We start from the raw sequence: 17,643 nt of genomic DNA, 5'->3' as shown, positions 1-17,643 counted from the left end.
GTCTGGTAACACGAAGTGCATGAATGGCTACAGATGGTCTCCTGGTAGCAGAATATAACCATTTACTTCCAGCCAGTGATCGGTTCAGATGGACCAGAGGACTCAGTCCCAGGCCTTTATGGAGCAACCACCAGTTTGCAAGGTGCCCTGTTGACAACATGGTGTCCATGGCTTCGTGGGGTCTGCGCCAAACTCGATGTCTACCATCAGCTCTCGCCATCTGAAATCGGGACGCATCTGACCGGGTCACGGTTTTTCAGTCATCTAGAGACCACCCGATATTTTCACGACCCCAGGAGAGGCACTGCAGGCGATGTCGTACTGTTAGAAAGGCACTCTCATCTGTCGTCTGCTGCCGTAACCCATTAACGGCAAATTTCGCCATACTGTCATAGCGGATAAGTTCCTCGTAGATCCCACAATGATATCTGCAGTTATTTCACGCAGTATTGCTTGCCTGTTAACACTAACAACTTTACGCTGCTCTCAGTCGTTAAGCGAAGACCGTCGGCCACGGCATTGTCCTTGATGAGAGGTAATGCCTGAAATGTGGCATTCGTGGCATATTCTTGTCACTGTGGATCTCGAAATATTAAATTTCCTAACGATTTTCCAAATGGAATGTCCCATGCGTCTAGTTGCAATTACCATTCTTGCGTTCAAAGTCGGTTTATTACCGTCTTGTGACCATAATCATATCTGAAACCTTTTCACATTAATCACCAGAGTAGAAATGACAGCACTGTCAATGTACTGCCCTTTTCTATGCTTTACTACAGCCGTCTGTACATGTGCGTATCGCTATCCCATGACTTCTGCCACGCCACTATACGTTTTCTGCTATTAGTCCAGCGAGCTTACCTTTCCCTTTCCTGAGTGAGGCTATGTACGCCACAGCACCATATACTTCGACAGGAATCATACTAACGTGTAACCCTGCACCCAAGAAAAGTAATCGCTCCACTACCTAATTAAGGCCCAGGAAACCAAAACTGAGCACGAAACTTGACAACAACAGAGTGAAAATCTCATTCTGGAAACATCCCCCAGGCTGTGGCTAAGCTAGGTCTCCGCAGTATCCTTTCTTTCAGGAGTGCTAGTTCTGCAAGGTTCGCAGGAGAGCTTCTGTAAAGTTCGGAAGGTAGGAGATGAGATACCGGCAGAAGTAAAGCTGTGAGTACCGGGCGTGAGTCGTGCTTCGGTAGCTCAGATGGTAGAGCACTTCCCGCGAAAGGCAAAGGTCCCGATTTCGAGTCTCGGTCGGGCACACAGTTTTAATCTGCCAGGAAGTTTCATATCAGCGCACACTCCGCTGCAGAGTGAAAATTTCATTCTGAAAACTGAGTGCGTTTCTATGACATATAATGGCAAAAATTACAAAAAAAAAAATAGAACAATATTTTTAAAATACCGAATGTTACAATAGGTGTTCAAACGAGCAATACGTGGAGTTTACGTCACGGCATAAACCTGGACCTAGACGTGACAAATTCCTCAATTCAGGTGTGTACAAAATTAACTACTGTGACTGTGATCACTTTTATACAGATATGATAGGACTGTCGTGCAAAACACGTTTTAAAGATCACACTCCCAAAATAAAAAAAGATTTTAGTAAATCCCTTGTCAGAAATAAATACACTACGTAAGATATACAAATTAACATGAAGCTGCTACATACAGCGTCTAAAGGAAGATTGCTCTGTGTACTACAGGAAATCGAAATTTTTGGTAGAAAAAAGTGTTGTGCAGAACAGATTTTAAATGCAAACTGCGAGTTTCATCAGAACTAGTATTTTAACATTGCTGAGGAACTGCTCTGGTGATGTGATATTTTGACGACGTGTGTTAAAATATGACACGATGATGTGCTGAAGAAAAAGGGATTATCACACTTCCTGCCTCGTCTGAAGACGGAAGGACGGCGACTCTGCTTCCGCGTGGCGCTGCGCCATTCGTCCACAACAGCACACTGGCGAGTACCGGCAACAACAGCAGCACACAGCGTGCCGGGTAGAAGCTGCTCCTGGCGGCTGTGATGAATTCGTCCGTGACACAACAACCTTCCCTCTCTGCTTCCCTTTTGTATTTTACATTATATTTATTAAATTATTTCGCAATTTTCTGATGCGAAAAGAACCTTTTTACATTAAAACATTCTGTTTTTGTACTTTACATTTTGTTTGTTAAATTACTTTTTTTAAGCAAAGAAGGGAAAGGAGAGAGATGGAAGGAATATACAGAGGGTCTATACAAGGGAGATGTACTTGACGGCAATATTATGGAAATGGAAGAGGACGTAGAGGAAGATAACAAGAAGATACGATACTGCGTGAAGAATTTGACAAAGCACAGAAAATTTTAGTCGAAACAACGCTCCAGGTGTAGACAACATTACGTTAGGCTACTGATAACGTTAGGAGAGCCAGTTCTAACAAAACTCTTGCATCCGGTAAGCAAGTTGTAAGAGGCAGGCGGAGTAACCCCATCCTTCAAGAAGAACATAACAATCCCAGTTCAAAAGAAAGCACGAGCTGACAGATGTGAAAATTACCTAATTATCCTTTTAATAAGTCACAGTTGCAAAATACTAACACAAATCCTTTACAGACAAATGGAAAATCTGGCAGAAGCCGACAACGGAGAAGATCAGTTTGGATTCTGGAGATATGCAGGGAAACGGTTGACAATAGTGACCCTACGACTTCTCATAGAAGATGACTTAAGGAAAGGAAAACCTACGTTTCTAGAATTTGTAGACTTAGAGAAAGCTTTTGACAATGTTGACTGGTACACACTCTTCCAAATTCTGAAAGTGGCAGGGGTAAAATACAGGGAGGAAAGTCTATTTACCATTTGTACAGAAACCAAACGACAGTTATAAGATACGTGGAGAACGAAAGGGAAGCAGTGGTTCAGGAAGGAGTGAGACAGGGTTGTAGACTATCCTTAATGTTATACAATCTGTATATTGAACAAGCAGTAAAGGAAACAGGAGAAAAATTTGGAGTAGAGATTAAAGTCCAAGGAGAATAAATAAAACTTTGAGGTTTGCCAATGACATTGTAATTCTCTCAGAGACAGCAAAGGACTTGGAAGAACAGTTGAACGGAGTGGACAGTGTCTTGAAAGGAGGATATAAGATGAACATCAACAAAAGCAAAACGAGGATACTGGAATGTAGAAGAAATAAATCAGGTGATGCGAGGGATTTAGACTAGGATTGAGACACTTAAAATAGTAAATGAGTTTTGTTATTTTGGAAGCAAAATATGTGATGATTGTCGAAGTAGAGAGGATATTTAACGTAGACTGGCAATAACAAGAAAAGCGTTTTCGAAGGGGAGAACATCGATTATAGATTTAAGTATCAGGAAGCCCTTTCTGAAAGTATTGGTATGGAGTGTAACCAAGTATGGAAATGAAACATCAGCGATAAACAGTGTGGACAAGAATAGAATAGAAGCTCTTGAAGCGTGACGCTACAGAAGAATGCTGAAGATTAGATGGGTAAATCACATTACTAATGAGGAGCTACTGAACAGAATTGGGGAGAAGAGAAATTCGTGGTGCAATATGACTAAAAGAAGGGATCGGTTGGTAGGACATATTCTGAGGCATCAAGGGATCAACAATTTAGTAATGGAGGAAATCGTGGGTGGCGGGGGGTAAAAATCGTAGTGGTAGATCAAAGGATGAATACAGTAGGCAGTTTCAGAGCGTTGTAGGTTGCAGTAGTTACTCGGAGATGAAGAGGCTTCCACAGGATAGGGTAGCTTGGAGAGCTGCATCAAACCAGTTAGTGGTGCTCTCTAGCAATTGTACGCTTCTTTTTCCCGTAAATAGCATTATCAGGAAACACAGAGTAATTTTAAAGACACATTACTTGATTGCACAACATGTGACCTGCTTCGCCCTGTAACAACATTTTTGTCACTTTGTTTTCTTTTTATATTGCACATATCAGTAGATAGAACTTTTTACGAAGAGTATTTTTTCCGTCTGTTTTACATCCGAAGGTGATTGATAGTGCATAGCATTTATGCAGTATCATGATACTCTCTTACAACAACTTAAGTTTTGAGATTGATGGCTGTACACAGAGCTGATTTGAATCTTACTTTTCAAACAGAATGCAAAAGGTCGTGCTGAATAATTCATACAATGTCCGAAAGGTAGAAAATTTTAGTGGCTGGGGAGTTCCACAGGATTCAATTTTGGGTCCACTCCTATTCCTTGTATATTTCAATGATCTTCCACTTAACAGTCAACAAACAACATTGGTGCTTTTTGCAGATGATACTAATGTTATGATATATCCCTATAGAGAGAAAGCAACAGAAGAATTGATAAATTACATTTTCTGAAGATTTAATAAATGGTTGTCTGGAAATGGATTCTCCCACAATTTTGAAAAAAACACAGTATATTCAGTTCTGTGCAACGAATACAGTCGTACCATCAACTGATGTAGCACATGAGTAGAAGTCAGTAAGTGAGTAGAATCCTCCAAACTTTTGGTTGTTCATACTGATGAAAACGTGAACTGGAAGCAGCATATTATTGAGCTTCTCAAACAATTAAGTTCAGCTACATTTGACGGGGTTAAAGCCGAAGTTGTGTAAATCACGTTTTTAAAATTATTGACTTAAGTGCTGCAATACAATTTTGAAATATAGATCTGTTAAATGGAAGAATGGTGTAACTCACAGTTTTGTTCTTACCGCTATAGATGGCGTTAGCAGTTTCACTTGTGAATGAAACGGCCGCTTTGTTTACAGGCATTGCGGTGTAAGTCTGACTTACACCATTACTCCTCCAAGTGCTTCTAAGGTGTGCTTTCGTACTGTGTAGTTTACGTGTTTTGGTGAATATGGATCCTCAATTTGATGAAGACACAAGTAGTGAGCCCAGTATATTGCAAATTGCAGGATCTAGTGATGATTATGATCCTTCAGAGAATGAAATGTTTGGTTCTTCAGGTAAGTTTAACTCACGTAGTCTATCATTTGGCCAATTACGTTAGTAACACATTATCATGTCTTTGAAGTTTGACAATGACTGGCCTATAAACGTAATTTCACTGAAAATAGTAGCAAACGTGGTGCGCAAGCTAAACGATGTAGCATAATTTCTGCAAAACAATTCGTAAAAATAATAACAGTCTTGATACACAACCTCAAAACGCCGTAGCATAACATTCGGAAAATAATTATGCGTGTTTGTTTGGTTGCAGAGGAAGAAGTGGAAATAACACAACATGAATTACCAAATAGCAGTAGAAAGAGGCAAAAAAGGGGGAGTACGAAGCAGGAAAGAAAGAAAAAGAGAAATTTGGGTCAGGCATATGAAACTAAGGAAGGGAGAAAGGTTCCTGAAAAGACGTTCTCAAACATAAATTGTAACTGCAGATTAAAATGTATAGATAAGATATCAGAAGTGCCACGCAGAAGTTCATTCGAAACATTTTGGAATTTAGGTTCTTTTTCCTGTCAGAATGCTTTTCTATGTCGGTTAATTAAGCAAATAAGTCCTGAACACAGGCGTCCTAGAGAAGGGTCAAGATTGCCAAAATCAACCAGCAATCAGTTTTATATTCAAGTTGGTGGAACTAGTGTTAAAGTACGCAAACAATATTTCCTTCAAATATTCCAAATATCAGATGAGCGGATGACCAGAGCTGTACAAAAGTTGAAAATGGGAGAGCAACCAGGATCGGACAAACGAGAAAGTGGGATACCCGTGAACAAAATCACTGATGAAAGAATGGATATTGTCCGGAAGCATATTTCATCATCCCCTCATACCAGTCTCATTATACAAGAGCTCAAAATCCAAACAGAAAATATTTATCCCCTGACCTTAATGTACGTCTTATGTATAACTTACACAGAGAATACTGCAAAGAGAAAAAAATCTTACCTGTTAAAGAGGCCATTTATCGCAGATGTTTCAGTCATCACTTCAACTGGCGCTTTCATGCTCCGCGTAAAGATACCTGTGTGAAGTGTGACAAGTACAAAATACAGATGTCCACTTTAGAAGATGCAATAGAAAGAAAGAACGTGGAAGTACAACACGAACTTCATTTTCGAAAGGCGGAGGCTGCTAGGACATCCATGAAATTAGATAAAGAAAAGTCACAGAAACATTAATTGTATTATGCCTTCACTTTTGACATGCAGAAAGCTCTACCATTCCCCAAACTGACCACTTCTGTGGCCTATTATAAAAGAAACATGTACTATACAATCTTGGCTGTCATGAGCTGTCAACTGATATTGGCTTTATGTACACATGGGATGAGACAATGGCCTCACGTGGGTCACAAGAAATAGGTTCTTGTGTTACAAAACATATTACTACAAGAGCTTCAGCTTCAAAACATGTTGTCATGTATAGTGACACTTGTACGGGGCAAAATAGGAATTTGAAATTTGCATTGCGTCTCATGAAATAGCTTCACACCAGTGTTAACATCGATATTATGGACTATAAATTTATGGTTAGTGGCCACTCCTATCTCCCTAATGATTCAGATTTTGAATCTATAGAATCCTATGCAAGAGGTAAAACAGTTTATGTTCCTGCTGACTGGTGCTCCATAATCGCAAAATCAAGAAGAAAAAAAGCTTTTATTGTTACGAAAATGTCACGTGAAGACTTCACGTCAACGAAGAATCTTGAACAAGCTACTACAAGGAGAAAACAGAATGTCGCTAAGAAACCAGTGTCGTGGCTTAATATGCAGTGGATTCGTTACTGAAGAACAAACCTTTTATGCTCTATTACATGGAGACTCTTAATGAGGATTTTCCATTCTCCGCTCTATGTCTAAAGCCAGCCAACCCAGGAAGGCCAGTTTCACTTGGACGTATTGCTACGGAAAACCTATACCATGGACCAAGACCTGTAACCAAGGAAAAGAAAAGGGACATGCTAGATCTTCTACCATACATTCCACCCATCAACCATGCTTACTTCCAGGGACTTACAACAGCTGAAGCAACAGTAGATGATGCAGGCCCGCTGGATGTTGTTGATACTGAACGTGACTGAATGACTGAACGTTGTCATAGCTAAGAAAGGATATTTCGTTGTACTGCTCTTAGTTATTTCTGAAATATATCATTTGTCATGAAAAATGCTTTTTGGTTTTATTTAAATTTACTGCAAATACAAGATTGGTTAAAGGCAAAATGATGTAAGTCATTTGGGCCCTTCAAAAGACACATAATTTTGTATTAAACCGTTTTCAATTATGAACACATTGAAACAATGACACCTTCCTGTGATGTAAAACACAAAAAAGTGGTATTGATTTCTTGTGGAATTTATTATAATGCTTCTCACAAAACCTTCTGTTTCTCAAAATGCATGAAACATGACTTACACCACTTTGGCTTTAACCCCCTCATTTGTTCTTCGTACAATCGCGAATCTTGGAAGCAAAGGTATCAAATTCCTGACATATTTGGAATATTTTCCTTAATAGTGTCATACGGAATAATTTACTGCTATAATTCATCACTTAGAAAGAAAGTATTGATTACACAAAAGCAAGCAGTAAGAATAATATGTGGTGTACACTCGCGGAAGTAATGTTCGTACCTCCTCCAGGAGCTAGGCATTGTAACTCCGCCGTCACAATACATATATTCACTAATGAAATTCATTTAGTCATTAGTAGTCCATCACAATTTGAGGAGAACATGATGTGCATACTTACAACACTAGAGGGAAAAGTGACCTTCATTACCCATCGTTAATACTGACAGTGGCTCCCAGAGGAGTTCAACATATAGCTACAAATATTTTTGGTCGTTTGCCTAACATCCTAAAACGTCTGACAGGTAGAGAAAGAAACTTTTAAATCTAATTTAAAATCATTTCCCCCGGAAAACTCCTATTACAGTGAATAATTTGTACCTGAAAATGGAAATTCAGTATAAAAAGTTCAGGTGCATGAGTAGAACTAAAAATGTGTACATTAATGTTAACACTAATCACATATCCTGAAACTGAATCGGTCCATATCATTTCGATAGAAGAATCGTTCAAATGATATACGGAACATGTAACTAACAAACTATATATTCGGCCAAATTGTAACACCGAAAATGCAGATGAAACACCATCTGCACCATCCAAAATTTTTTGCCGTTTAATATCTATGGATAGCTTGTAATATATTGATATTTCTGAATCTGTGAGCTTTATTACAGAAACTATATTTAATACGTAATGGATGAATAGTGCATTTATTTGTGACCATATACACTGGAGCGTTAAAGAAACTGGTATAGGCAAGCGTGATCAACTATAGAAATATGTAAACAGGAAGATACGGCGCTGTGATCGGCAATGCCTACATAAGACAAAAAGTGTGTGGCGCAGTTGTTAGATCGGTTACTGCTGCTACAACCGCAAGTTATCAAGATTTAACTTAGTTTGAACGTGGTGTTATAGTAGGAGCACGAGCGAGGTAGCGATAAAGTGGGAATTTTCCAGCACGACCATTTCACGAGTGTACCGTGAATATCAGGAATCCGTTAAAACATCAGATCTCCGACATTGCTGCGGCCAGGAAAAGATCCTGCAGAAACGGGACCAACGACGACTGAAGAGAATCGTTCTACTTGACAGAAGTGCAGTCCTTCGACAAATTGATGCAGATTTCAATGCTGGACCACATAACGTCTCAGTCTGGCTAACTAGCGGTAGAGCTGTATATATTGACGTTATATAAAAAATCTTTTTGGGCTGCTCTGAAATTCCATCGAGTGCGTATTATTTGTCTCGATCAAGTCAAACAATTATGTGCTCCCCGGCGTATTTAAACACAGCTGCACGTAGGGATATATCAATTCCTATTCCAGTATTAATCATAGCTTCATTACATGCACAACACCAATATCTCCACTAAAGTTTTTCAGTTTACTAGAGACTAGTAGTTCGTAACAGAGCGATAATTTGTTAATGGGGCAAAGAGTACTTATGTACGCCGCGTCCCTTGGGCAATCAATGTCGCCGCACAGATAATTATTTACTGAGTACACAATGCTGAACGGATTGAAAGAAGTTATTAAAGCAGTAATAACATTGAATGCTGGTTTATTGCACTGTTTTCACATCCTGACATTGCCGTAAGGAAGTAGCTTTTCCTATCTGGGTGGAATTAATGACATATACTCCAGTCCAAGATATTATGCAAGTTCCAGAGTCCATTAACTGATTTTACGAAAGTTAATTCTTTTCTCATAATTCGGTTTCAAAGTTTAATCTCTATGTCGATCCATCATTAAAAGTTTCTAACTGTGGGTACTGTCCAGTCTTTTGTTGAAAATATTCAATTTAAGACAATTTCGAATCTTTGACTATCTAGATTCTACGTGAGATCCTATTTGAAGTTACTGATTTACTTCCTACAAGTTTAGTGCGTCGTAGCAGATCACAAATCTTTAGCGTTCAAGAAAACAATCTCGTCGCGCCCACGTATACGAGCACACGCTGAGGTACGACTTGCTCCGGCAAACTCTCGTAACACAGTAACAATGCATGACTTTTTATTAGGTATTACACACGATTCTTAAAGAGTACTCATAAGGAGTATTCTTTGAGATCGTTCGTCCTGCTCCGTGATTTCTATTACGGTATTTTGCGATCTACAATGATTTTATTTGAAACTAATGAGATTCTATCGTTTTTATTTCTTTCTTTGTCAAAACACTAATCTACTTGGTGCTGAATTTTTTTCTATCTACGGGCTACTATTCAAGCAACATTATTCCAAAAGCGACTTTGTTTCATTTTTTCTTTGTTTTTTTATGAAATTTGGAACTTGGTTTTTGGGACTTTTGGGCGTTGGGGTACTATTTTTATATTCTTCATTTTTCATTCAAAGGAAGCGGAGTTACAACCATTAAAAGTGTCAGCGTGCGAACCATTCAACGAAACATCAAAACATCATCAACATGGGCTTTCGGAGCCGATGGCCCACTCGTGTACCATTGATGACTGCACGACACAAAGCTTTACGCATGGCCTGGGCCCGTCATTAGACTGTTAATGACTGGAAACATGTTGCCTGGTCGAACAAGTCTCGTTTCAAATTGCACCGAGCGGATGGACGTGTACGGGAATGGAGACAACCTCATGAATCCATGGACCCTGCATTTCAGCAGGGGGCTGTTGAAACTGGTGGAGGCTCTGTAATGGTGTGGGGCGTGTGCAGTTGGAATGATATGGGACACCTGATACGTCTAGATACGACTGTGACAGGTGACACGTAGGTAAGCATCCTATGTGATCACCTGTATCCACTCACGTCCATTGTGCGGACTCGGGCGATTCCAGCAGGACAATGCGACACCCCACACGTCTAGAATTGCTACAGAATGGCCCCAGGAACACTATACTGAGTTTAAACACTTCCGCTGGTCACAAAATTCCCCAGACATGAACATTATTGAGCATATCTGGGATGCCTTGCAAAGTGCTGTTCAGAGGAGATCTCCATCCCCTCGTACTCTTACGGATTTATGGACATACCTGCAGGATTCATGGTGTTAGTTCCCTCCAGCACTACTTCAGATATTAGAAGAGTCCATGCCACGTCGTGTTGCGTCACTTCTTCGTGCTCGCGGGGTCTCTACACGATATTAGGCAGGTGTACCAGGTTCTTTAGCTCTTCAGTGTAGAATTGATTGTAATTATAAAGTAAACGTTGTATATTGCTGGGTAATCGCCAAGGGACCTATGTTTAAATGTTTCGATAGCAACGAAGAAGTGGCAGTAGCTGTACCGTTGTTTATTTTTGTGTATGGAGAGTCTCCGTCGCCCCGTGAGCAGAGAGGGAGATACACAAGATTCAGTCTTGAAAAAGTGCGGAAGTGATTGTTGGGCGCACGCGCAGACGTGGTGTGCAGTTACGATCGCGCCAACGTAGGCGCTCCTACTTTATTAATCCTCGAGTATTGGAAGCCTGGTCACAGTGGACGGGTGGGTGAAGCTGCAATTCTAACTACTGCCTGTCCTATACTTATTCGTAGCTCGGGAGGCGATTCGGGGTTCTCATCCAGCAGCAGCAACAGTGGGAGCTCAGCATTGTCATCGGCTACAACAGCTGTCAGAGTATAACTAATATTGACCTGGCATTACCCAGTGGCATTTCTTTCACAAACTTTAATAACTATCTTTCATGAATAATGGCCTGCATTATTTAAAACTCACGGGGTACTTGTGTTATTGTTGCCCTCAGACATTATTACCAAGCAGGCTCCCTTTCCTTTCCATGCAATAACCGAGTGTTGTAAAAATATGAAGATTGCCAGTTTTGTGTGTTTGATAATGACCAGTTTCACTGTAAATTTTGCTGCCTCAGTAAGTGTTCATTATTGTATTCCACAACAGAGACTTAACTAATTTGCAGTTTTGAGTATTAACTTCACCCACTTATGGTAACGTAAAATTTCACTGGCGAAACTAATAAGCACAAATTAAGAGTGGGAAATTTCATTTCTTCTATATTAAGCTTAGCAAGTGTCTTCTGGTGGCCTGGTACGTATTTCATATTTCTTATGTTATAAGTAAATCAGTTGATCATTTTCTTAAAATAAATTCAATTCAATGTTTCAATAATTAAAAGTAAATTATTTGCCTTTACAAATTTTGCATTACGTTACGATGAGGTTATTATAAGTCATTTTTTACGTAACTAAGTTTCGGTTACAGTCAGTCATTTATTTAACCAGCAACTTCATTTAACCTTGTTTTCAAAATGTAGTATTTCGGATAAAGTAACTGCAAACTCAGTGTTTTCTGATTCATTTATTTCCTCGTGAACTGTTGTGTTGTGAAAAGGCGTGACAACTTCCTATTGCCACGCCAGTGATTGTTTGCGTCTTTATCATTACCTTTCTTAGGATTTCGGATATTCATTGTCCTATTGGACTGACGACCGTTTAATTATCCCTTTTTCCGTTAATGAGTATTTTTTGTATTAAATATTACTTGTACCCTTTTCTCTCTTGCGTGGTTCGCAAACTACTGCACGAAATTTCACCCATTTCAAAAATATTGTCACTATTTCGGTTAGGTTTTCAATAGATTCTTCCTCCAGGTCTGTTGTATACTTTCCTCCTACTGACCAGTATTATTTTCCTTCGGTGATGATAGCCTACCTCCCTGTAAAATTTCACCAGGCATAAGCGATCACGGTCACTTATATCGCAATCCAATAGGCCGATGAGGAAGGGGCAGGTTACAAGACGTTTGTTTGATGCTGCAGACCAGTAGGATTATATTCCTGTTGATGTTGTTCTGATGTCTCTAAGGCTCATCCATACCGTCTCCTGATAATTTACTACCATACAAATATCTGTGAGTTATCTTTCTGTTTCTTCTGTTGTTAAAGCGACTTTCTGTTGTGAATCAGCTTCCTCGTGTCCTTTCCTAAAAATGCTAGTAGCATCAACAAACAAGAATGGTTCTGCAACTGACAGCTTTGTAAATCATGTGTGAAAAACAAGAACAGCGGAGGGCATAACACACAGCCTGTGTTCTCTGTAGCGGTGCGGGACGATGGCTGGTCGACGAGGGGTGGATCTAGGCGTGGAGGGGAAGAAGGGAGGAGGGGAAGAGGAGAGGAGTGGAAGAGGGGAGGAAGGGAGGAGAGGTTTCGCCCCAGCCAGAACCGCTCTGTTTCCGCTCCTTGTCTTGTCCATTCGCGCCAAATACCCGTCACTAACAACCTCCGTGGAACCACCAAACTGAATGGATGTGGACTCCTACGTTTCAAGCGCTGTTCCAAACAGCCACACACATTTTGTGAACGGTTAACACCGGGTGATTTTGAGAGAGTGTTGCGCTGTGATATGGCGCATGCATTTTCATAAAAACGCGTACGGGATGTCTGTAATTAAACTTCCAGTTTCGAAACACTATAGAAAGAGAAGAACTACTCAGAATGACGTCAAATTTGAACAGCATATTATTGACGCAAGAGAAAACGTCATGAAAAAAAAGAAAATTTGGTACTGTAGATGGCGCTGGCTTGCTGAAGAAGATGACCAGAAAATGATTGACTGAAGTCGTCCATTGAGGCTGTAAAAGCAGAAGAAGAAGAAATTGGCGCTGTAAGGGTCTTAATGTAAATGGGGTCGGCTACAAAGGACTGATGAATCGTAATACGACGGCTATGGTTTGAGTTGCAATTTACACCAGCCGTACTGTTTAGTGTGCATGACTGCACAAGCTCGACTGTCAAAAGTTGTGGCACTGTTAGTTAGGTAAGCCCATCCGTCACTGCAAGATCGTACGACATCGGATGGGAAAAAACAGTTTCTAAAAGTACTTGTCCCGAGGCCATAAACAGCATTGTGTTGTTGTTGTGGTCTTCAGTCCTGAGACTGGTTTGATGCAGCTCTCCATGCTACTCTATCCTGTGCAAGCTTTTTCATCTCCCAGTACCTACTGCAACCTACATCTTTCTGAATCTGCTTAGTGTATTCATCTCTTGGTCTCCCTCTACGATTTTTACCCTCCACGCTGCCCTCCAATACTAAATTGGTGATCCCTTGATGCCTTAGAACATGTCCTACCAACCGATCCCTTCTTCTGGTCAAGTTGTGCCACAAACTTCTCTTCTCCCCAATCCTATTCAATACTTCCTCATTAGTTATGTGATCTACCCATCTAATCTTCAGCATTCTTCTGTAGCACCATATTTCGAAAGCTTCTATTCTCTTCTTGTCCAAACTATTTATCGTCCATGTTTCACTTCCATACATGGCTACACTCCATACGAATACTTTCAGAAATGACTTCCTGACACTTAAATCAATACTGGATGTTAACAAATTTCTCTTCTTCAGAAACGCTTTCCTTGCCATTGCCAGCCTACATTTTATATCCTCTCTACTTCGACCATCATCAGTTATTTTGCTCCCCAAATAGCAAAACTCCTTTACTACTTTAAGTGCCTCATTTCCTAATCTAATTCCCTCAGCATCACCAGACTTAATTAGACTACATTCCATTATCCTTGTTTTGCTTTTGTTGATGTTCATCTTATATCCTCCTTTCAAGACACTGTCCATTCCATTCAACTGCTCTTGCAAGTCCTTTGCTGTCTCTGACAGAATTACAATGTCATCGGCGAACCTCAAAGTTTTTATTTCTTCTCCATGAATTTTAATACCTACTCCGAATTTTTCTTTTGTTTCCTTTACTGCTTGCTCAATATACAGATTGAACAACATCGGGGACAGGCTACAACCCTGTCTTACTCCCTTCCCAACCACTGCTTCCCTTTCATGTCCCTCGACTCTTATAACTGCCATCTGGTTTCTGTACAAATTGTAAATAGCCTTTCGCTCCCTGTATTTTACCCCTGCCACCTTTAAAATGTGAAAGAGAGTATTCCAGTCAACATTGTCAAAATCTTTCTCTAAGTCTACAAATGCTAGAAACGTAGGTTTGCCATTCCTTAATCTTTCTTCTAAGATAAGTCGTAAGGTCAGTATTGCCTCACGTGTTCCAGTGTTTCTACGGAATCCAAACTGATCTTCCCCGAGGTTGGCTTCTACTAGTTTTTCCATTCGTCTGTAAAGAATTCGTGTTAGTATTTTGCAGCTGTGACTTATTAAGCTGATAGGTCGGTAATTTTCACATCTGTCAACACCTGCTTTCTTTGGGATTGGAATTATAATATTCTTCTTGAAGTCTGAGGGTATTTCGCCTGTTTCATACATCTTGCTCACCAGATGGTAGAGTTTTGTGAGGACTGGCTCTCCCACGGCCGTCAGTAGTTCCAATGGAATATTGTCTACTCCGGGGGCCTTGTTTCGACTCAGGTCTTTCAGTGCTCTGTCAAACTCTTCACGCAGTATCATATCTCCCATTTCATCTTCATCTACATCCTCTTCCATTTCCATAATATTGTCCTCAAGTACATCGCCCTTGTATAGACCCTCTATATACTCCTTCCACCTTTCTGCTTTCCCTTCTTTGCTTAGAACTGGGTTTCCATCTGAGCTCTTGATATTCATACAAGTTGTTCTCTTATCTCCAAAGGTCTCTTTAATTTTCCTGTAGGCGGTATCTATCTTACCCCTAGTGAGATAGGCCTCTACATCCTTACATTTGTCCTCTAGCCATCCCTGCTTAGCCATTTTGCACTTCCTGTCGATCTCATTTTTGAGACGTTTGTATTCCGTTTTGCCTGTTTCACTTACTGCATTTTTATATTTTCTCCTTTCATCAATTAAATTCAATATTTCTTCTGTTACCCAAGGATTTCTACTAGCCCTCGTCTTTTTACCTACTTGATCCTCTGCTGCCTTCACTACTTCATCCCTCAAAGCTACCCATTCTTCTTCTACTGTATTTATTTCCCCCATTCCTGTCAATTGCTCCCTTATGCTCTCCCTGAATCTCTGTACAACCTCTGGTTCTTTTAGTTTATCCAGGTCCCATCTCCTTAAATTCCCACCTTTTTGCAGTTTCTTCAGTTTTAATCTACAGGTCATAACCAATAGATTGTGGTCAGAGTCCACATCTGCCCCTGGAAATGTCTTACAATTTAAAACCTGGTTCCTAAATCTCTGTCTTACCATTATATAATCTATCTGAAACCTTTTAGTATTAAAAAGCAAAATTGCATAAAAAGCAAAATTGCATCAGTTTTTAATTATCCTGCGGCCAAAGGCCGCATCCGTTCTTAATTGTTCTTCGGCCATAAAGTAAAATGACATTACTTTTAATTGTCCGGAGGCCAAAAACCGCATAAAACGTTATGTCGGTTTTTAATTGTCTTGGGTCCAAAAACTGCATAAACAGCAAAATGACGTCGGTTTCTAATTGTCATGATACTGGCGCGAGAAATGGTCAATATTCTGTCCGCCGTTGTGTGTCACAATTTGAAATCGAGAAACAGTATGCTCCAGAAGAGATCGCAGTGCAGAATGAAGGCTTTCACGATCGGATGACACAGCTACTGGTAAACCTTTCGGGATGTGAGGTCGTGGTCCAAGAAACTCTTCTGTTACTGACATTTCGTCCAGGACTGCGCTGGACATCCTCAGAGGCGCTCCTCTGCTGAGTCTTGCCGAGTAGTTTACTAACAAAAATGTCCTCGGTCCCGGGTTCGAACCCTGCCACCTCGTAAATTTTGAACAAAAATCATCAGCAATAGAAACCAAAGACTTCTGGCAAAAGAAGTCACCCTCATTCAGCTAACGGCCTTGTCAAAGAGGGCGAAGGAGCGGACAGAGGTTCAGCGTACCCTCTTGTTCTTGGGATGGGAAAGTGACCCTGAAGTCAGAAGAATCAGCAACGGTCAATGGCATGAGGATGGAAAAGGCAATGGAAACTATTGCATTACAGACACATACTGTGCATCCACAGGACATGGGGCTTGTAATGTCCCCATTGGCAAAAGCTTCCGGAATAGTGCCCCATTAGGACCTCCGCGGAGGGGGGGGGGGGGGACTGTGAAGGGAGAAATGACCATGAGGAAAAGATTGAAACTGAATAACAAACGAAAGGATAACGTCCTACGAATCGGGGCGTCGAATGTCAGAAATTTCAAAGTGGTAGGGGAGCTACAAAATCTGAAAAGGGAAATCTAAGGCTCAATATAGATATAGTGGGGGTCAGTGAAGTGAAATGGAAAGAAGACAAGGATTTCTGTTCAGATGAGTATAGGGTAATACCAACAGCAGCAGAAAACTGTATAATGGGAGTAGGATTCGTTAGGAATCGGACGGTAGGACAGAAAGTCAGTTACAGCAAACAGTTAAGTGATAGGGTTCTTCTCATCAGAATCGACAGCAAATAAACTCGGACAACAATAGTTCAGGTATACATGTCGACGTCGCAAACCGAAAATAAGGAGATAGGAAAAGTATATAAGGATATTGAAAGGGTGATACAGTGCGTAAAGGGAGATGAAAATCTAATAGTCATGGGGGACTGGAATGCAATCGTAGGGAACGTAGTAGAAGAAAAGATTACAGGAGAATATGAGCTTGGGACAAGGAAAGAGAAGGAAGAAAGACTAATAGAGCTCTGCAATAAATTTTAGCTAGTAATACCAAACACTCTGTCCAAGAATCGCAAGAGGAGGGGTATCCTTGGAAAAGGCCGGCAGATAAGAAAAGATTTCAGTTACATTACATCATAGTCAGGCAGAGATTCCAAAATCAGGTACTGGATTGTAAGGCGTACCCAAGAGCAGGGAAAGACTCAGATCACGTTTTAGTAGTGATGTAGAATAGACTGGAGTTTAAGAGATTAGTAAAGAAAAATCAATACCCAAAGAAGTGGGAACAGAAGTACTAAGGAATGACGAGATGTGCTTGAAGTTCTCTGAGGCTATAGACACTGCGATAGGGAATAGCTCAATAGGCAATTCAGTTGAAGGGGAATGGAAATTTCTAAAAAGGGCAATCGTAGAAGCTGGAAAGAAAACCATAGGCACAAAGAAGATGCCTGCGAAGAAACCATGGATAACGCAAGAAATACTCCAGATGATCGATGAAAGAAGGAAGCACAAAAATGTTCGGGAAGATTCAGGAATACAGACATACAGTTCATTTAGGAGTGAAATATATAGGAAGTACTGCGAAGCTAAGGCTAAAT

This window comes from Schistocerca piceifrons, chromosome 3 (assembly GCF_021461385.2).
Source record: "Schistocerca piceifrons isolate TAMUIC-IGC-003096 chromosome 3, iqSchPice1.1, whole genome shotgun sequence".
Classification (NCBI taxonomy): Eukaryota; Metazoa; Arthropoda; class Insecta; order Orthoptera; family Acrididae; genus Schistocerca; species Schistocerca piceifrons.
Note: the sequence above shows the minus strand (reverse complement) of the source record.